Here is a 6,734-nt window from a genome sequence, read left to right as displayed (position 1 = left end):
TCCATCTCAGCCTTGAATATACTCAACGACTGAGCCTCCACAGCCCTCTGGGGCAGGGAATTCCAAAGATTCACCACCCTCTGTGTGAAGAAATTTCTCCTCATCTCAGCCCTAAATGGCCAACCCCTTATTCTGAGACTGTGACCCCTGGTTCTAGACTCTCCATTCTATCTTTTTTGTTCTTCTTTCTTTGTTCACTCCCTACCTCTTTTCTATATCTTTTGGTCTTTCAGCACATTGCTGCGATGATTGTTAGCGTGGCACTAAATGCTCAGTGCCGATTCAATCCTTCACTCCTCTCAGTTCTGAATCATAGCTGTACAGAGTAGGGGAATGCAGCTAAGTGACTGTGGTGTCTCCTGAGAGGAAGGAAGGAAAAATGTACAGGTTGGTACAGTCTGGGCAGCAACTCATGCCTCCTCACAGCCAACCAAATGGAGTTATTGATGGAAGTTATAGACAAGTTGGCCTGCCCACCTCATAGAATCATAGAATGGTTACAGCACAGAAGGAGGCCATTTGGCCCATCAAGCTCGTGCCAGCTCTCTGCAAGAGCACTTCAGCTAGTCCCACTCCCCCGCCCTTTCCCCGTAGTCCTGCAATTTTTTTTCCTTCAGTGTCAGCTGTGGCTCAGTGGTAGCACACTCGCCTCAGAGTCAGAAGGTTGTGGGTTCAAGTCCCACTCCAGGGACTTGTGCACATAAAGCTGGGCTGACCCTCCAGTGCAGTGCTGAGGGAGTGCTGCACTGTCGGAGATGTTGTCTTTCAGATGAGACGTTAAACCGAGGCCCCGTCTGCTCTCTCAGGTGGATGTAAAAGATCCTATGGCACTATTTCAAAGAGCAGGGGAGTTATCCCCAGTGTCCAGCCCCATATTTATCCCTCAACCAACATAACAAAAAAACAGATTATCTGGCCATTATCACATTGCTGTTTATGGGAGCTTGCTGTGCGCAAATTGGCTGCCGCGTTTCCCACATTACAACAGTGACTACACTCCAAAAAGTACTTCATTGGCTGTAAAGCGCTTTGAGACGTTCGGTGGTCATGAAAGGCGCGATAGAAATGCAAGTCTTTTTTTACTTATCCAATTGCCTTTTGAAAGCCATGATTGAATCTGCCTCCACCTCATAGCTGTAACTTGTGTAAACTGGTGTAAAATGTGTGGAATTACTCTTCGCCCTGTCCAATAGTTTATAGAGTTCAGACCCATGGAACAGACAACACAAAACCCAATGAATCTGTAAAAAACTTCTTTATACTTAAAATCAGCAAGAGGTTACAAGTAAGTTCACACAAAACTCTTGCATATAACAATGCCCAAGTATAATCCAGCATTCACAGGTTTATTCCCTTACTTTAAGATCAAGTGATAATAAGCCAACACTAAATACGTACCAGCGAGTGGTCGCTTCGGCAGTGACTAGACGTACGACTTTAATTGGCAACTGACCAAGTTGCCCTCGACTGCAGCCCCGAGTATCTTTTAGCAGCATTTTTATACCCCAAAACTTTACAGCCTGCCCACTATGCAGGCATCCCACTGTGTTAATAATGGTCAGCAGCCGTTTTTTCTCCTCTTCTTATCAACTAGTCAGTTAGTCAGTAGGCCTCAAGACCGGTTACACCATTTGTCTGAAAATGTTCCTGTTTTCTTTGCAATGGCTCAATATTTTGTTCTCACAGAACTCTGAAGGTCTGTTTTCCTTATCTGTGATTAACAGCTTGCAGCCTTCACAGTCGCAGCAGCTTATTTCACATTTGTTCAGCAGAAAGTCTCTTGGCCTCTCAAGGAATGCTGGTACATTAAGTTTAGTCAACTTTTACGTTTGGTCAAGTTACAGCAAATTTTACAGCAAATTACCTATTCTTACAGTCCACCCTCAAGTGGCTGTGTACCTGAATCTTGGGGCTACAGGCACTTACACTTTGTAGTCATTATCTTCTTCCGTCGGTGTCTTCTGCAACAGCTTAACCAATTCTGGCTGCTTGCGTCTCCTGTTAACACGGCAGGTTATTATCAATAGATAGGACACAATCACCAACTGAACAATGACCAAAACATGGGAGATAATCCTTATCCAAGGATGAACCTCGATATTCATACCGAAATCCCACCAGGACGAATCGCCCCCCACATTAGGTATTTCTTCACGCAGTTCACGGTTTTTCTGGGCCAAGGTATAATAATGCTTTTGGGACTGACTGACACGTCTCATTAACTCTACCAAGTGTTCTGGCAGAGGTGGAATGTCCTCACCGAACCGAGTCACGTACTGGTGTATTTGCTCTTTTAGCTCATCTTTTACAGCGATATCTACTTGCCTATGCGAATAAATGCTTAACAAAACCCGCGCCCCAAGTCCCACAGGTTGGACTGGGGTAAAACAAAAAGTTCCCGCCGCAACAGGACAAGTCAGGTTGTCACCGTACTGGTACTCCCGGTGCATTGTAGTGACACAATATTCACCCTTCCCTCGATACGCGGATCGTATGGGAAGGTGCCACCATGGAATTACCTGCATGGTGCAATTCCACCCTATCCCATCCCAATCGAAACTACACGCAGGAACGGCATGTTCCACCGTCGTGGGGCAGCTGAATGTATACCGAGTTTGGGCGCACCCAGTAAGATCTGGGGCCACCCAGGTGGTCCCATCCACCCGCGTCACTTATCGTGGGGGTTCATCATACCTGACTGCGTGGTCTTCCTAATATACTCCTATGTTCTCCACCCGGGATAATATAATACCATCCCTAATAGGGTGACATTACTCTGTCTCCGTCAATGGTATTCGTGTTTCACCAGATATACCCGTACCAGCCCCCTGACTTGACACATAGTCATGGTAAGTTGGTAAATGGACATTGCCCTTAGATGTCAGTCACCCACGAGGGGAGCTTCCCCTCAGCAATACGCTACAGGTTTTCTCGGGCTTGTTCCACTAACCAAGATCCATACATTACACACACATCATTTCACGCGGCCTCATTAGAGGCTTCCCATCCTCCTTTAAAATTTGATTTAACTTTTTAGCATGGTATTTTATTATTCTTTTTTATTTGTTTATGTGATCAGGGCATCGCTGGCAATGCCAGCATTTATTGCCCATCCCTAGTTGCCCTTGAGAAGGTGGTGGTGAGCCGCCTTCTTGAACCGCTGCAGTCCGTGTGGTGAAGGTAATTGCTGTTCGGGAGGGAGTTCCAGGATTTTGACCCAGCGACGATGAAGGATCGGCGATATATTCCCAAGTCAGGATGGTGTGTGACTTGGAGGGGAACTTGGAGGCGGTGGTGTTCCCATGTGTCTGCTGCCCTTGTCCTTCTTGGTGGTAGAGGTCACGGGTTTGGGAGGTGCTGCCGAAGAAGCCTTGGCGAGTTGCTGCAGTGCATCTTGTAGATGGTACACACTGAAGCCGGTAGTGGAGGGGGTGAATGTTTAAGGTGGTAGATGGGGTGCCAATCAAGCGGGCTGCTTTGTCCTGGATGGTGTCGAGGTTCTTGAGTGTTGTTGGAGCTGCACTCATCGAAGCAAGTGGAGAGTATTCCATCACACTCCTTACTTGTGCCTTGTAGATGGTGGAAAGGCTTTGGGGAGTCAGGAGGTGAGACACTCGCTGCAGAATACCCAGCCTCTGACCCGCTCTTGTTGCCACAGTACTTATGTGGCTGGTCCAGTTAAGTTTCTGGTCAATGGTGACCCCCAGGATGTTGATGGTGGGGGATTCGGCGATGGTAATGCCGTTTAATGTCAAGGGGAGGTGGTTAGATTCTCGCTTGTTGGAGATAGTCATTGCCTGGCACTTGTGTGGCGTGAATGTTACCTGCCACTTATCAGCCCAAGCCTGAATGTCGTCCAGGTCTTGTTGCATGCGGGCATGGACTGCTTATTATCTGAGGAGTTGTGAATGGCGCTGAACACTGTGCAGTCATCAGCGAACATCCCCATTTCTGACCTTATGTTGGAGGAAAGGTCATTGATGAAGCAGCTGAAGATGGTTGGGCCTAGGACACTGCCCTGAGGAACTCCTGCAGCGATGTCCTGGGGCTGTGATGATTGACCTTCATCCACCACAACCATCTTCCTTTGTGCTAGGTATGACTCCAGCCAGTGGAGTGTTTTCCCTGATTCCCATTGACTTCAGTTTAACCACATCCTGCAGGTGGATGGTCATAAAGTTTCCCTCCTTCAATTCCCCATTTTCCAGATCATTCATTTTGTACAGAATTTCTCTTAAATGATTTCTGACCGTCCTTAGATTGGTCTAGGCTGGCCAAATCAAAGCTATTAACCAGGGAGGTACCGGTGTTAAAAATGGTGGCTGCATCATTTACCAGACCCTGTCACCTTCTGATATGGTCCCCTTTAATCCCATAACCGACACTGTTTTCTTCAATGATCTCGGTACTATTTTCCCCAAAGGTATCATTAAATCCATTACCCTCCTTAGGGCCCATGTGATATAACGGCTCTAATTCCGATTCTGCCAGTGCTGTGCTGGCCCTTTCCCCAAAATCCCTCTAGTAATTCCCGCATCACTCTCCCATATAACCGCGCTGTCTCTGGCTTGCACCAGTTCGGTAGTTCCGCCTCGGTCAGATTCAATATTACTGGCACCACCTCGTGATGCACATCATGGTACAATATCATCCGAGTTGGGATAACCACTAACCCATTTGTCGGCCCCGGAGTGCGTTTAGGGACAGACAACCCGGGTGTCGGGTTGTTCTTCTCGTGGCTGTGTTTTATTCGTAGGGGGAGGGATTTTCAGGTGAACTTTCACTTTTAATTCTATGGCATCTATGGTTCCTTTTACGCATTCTGATACATGAGAAGTAACACACATTTCTTGGCATAGCCCTCCCTCCTTTCATCCAGCATCCATTGATAACGGGGGTAATTTTCTGCACCGTACACGAATGCAAGAGAAAGGCTGCAAACCGGTAATTCGGACCCAAAATTGACCCAATTTTTCAGTGGGCCTGGTCGGGGGTCTATGAATCCATATATACCCTCATGCTCTCGCCACCATCGTGGTCAACATAGCATAGTTTCCCCATTGCTTTCTGATCGAGTCGGACTCACTGTGTTCCCCCATCTGGTGGTTCCTCGTGATGTTACCGGCCTCTGTTCGGAGGAACCATACAAGTGGTTGACTCACGGTTCCACTCTTACAGCTTATACTCACCCCTTTTCCCTCTTGAATCTCGTGAGTGGTCACCCATATCCTTCCCGAACAACTGGTTTCACCCATAATGGACTGGAGAGCGACCTCCAGGGCGGTGCCTAGGGCTGATGTTGCTGGGACAATAGTTGATGTAAGAAAACTACTAGGCACTTGGTCTAAGCGTTAAACAATAATAATAATTCAACTTTATTGTCATTGTACAATTACAACGAAATGTGATCTTGCAAGCTCCCATGAGTCCAGTACAAATAACATTAATGTAAATAGCACCGTCCTGGGAGAAGCAAAGCCGCTGCATCTGTGCGTGCCGCCATTCCATTTCCACCATTCCTCCTGTCCGACAATCTTCAGCCCAACACCTGGGCTTGCTCACCAACCACCCCTCCTCGGGGCTCCTTCCGTGACCTTCTGCACCTGGTCTTCCTTGATGGTCACCCCTCCAGGTACTAACCAGGCCTGGCTCTGCTTAGCAGCCAAGCCTTGCCAGTGACCCTGTCCCTAGTCCCAGGAACAGGGCTTTAATCAACTGTTTTACAACATGGAGGTCTAGTTGCGTCCTTCACTAGTTCCTGTTAAGAATGTCCTGCGCAAGCTGGGCCCGTGCCCGAGTATTTATACTCTCCCTGGACAGCGCCACCCGCAGGCCGCTCAGTTGATTCACGTCAATAGTAATCTGACTGTTGTAACTTGAACTGTTAGACGCCTCCCCGTGCATTGCTGTTGCCTCTCCGAGGTGGAGCACTATACCGCACAGCACCCAAAATAGTCTCCCCATCTTCCCTTGGCTGGTCCTTGCCTGTAGGGGAAGGGGACAAAAACAGAGTGTTACTCCCGGTCCTGCATCCCTTCACCCCACCATTGGCCATTCAGGCTTCCACCACCGATATCTAGGGGGCCTCCTTTTCTTTTTTTTACTACGTCGTTGTGTGGGAGGCGACTTGTGGGGTTCATTCGCGGACAGGAGTCGGCTTCGAATCTGGGGCCGGGGGTGTTTCTACGGCTCCCGCGTCCTGCCCGCTTTCATTCATGCCATACTGTACCAGTGGAGGCGCCACTTCAGGCGGGTGCACCTCATTGGCTGGGGGTACCCCGTCAGGCAGCCCTTCTCCATCATCCCACTGGGGAGGATGAACCAGTCTCACCATGCTCATGATCGTAGCTTGTTGCCGCCTTGACCTGCTGGTGGGCTGAAAAAGCTTCATCTGGTTAATATGAAACCACTTAATTTTCTTGGGTAACCGAACCGCATACACCATGGGACTAGCTTTGTCAACAATGTTATACGGCCCCCTGTAGAGGGGTTCAAAGACTCCCACCCTCGCATAGTTTTGTCCCATTACCTGGCTTCTCACCTCCCATTCCTGGGGTTTACTCGGAGCCAAGCTTAGTTGATTGCGTTGGTGTGCCTTCCCAATGTTGTGGGCGGCCCTCAGGGGTACTTCCTTTAAGGTGGCTCAGGAACTTGTCCCTGGTCACCTCCTCCACCTGCTTGTCTGTCAGGGTGGGGACCAACAGGTGTGTGGGGGTTCGCATGGGTCTCCCCAT

This window comes from Somniosus microcephalus, chromosome 33, assembly GCF_052327205.1.
Source record: "Somniosus microcephalus isolate GS21.2 chromosome 33, FLI_Smic_1.0, whole genome shotgun sequence".
Lineage (NCBI taxonomy): Eukaryota > Metazoa > Chordata > Chondrichthyes > Squaliformes > Somniosidae > Somniosus > Somniosus microcephalus.
Note: the sequence above shows the minus strand (reverse complement) of the source record.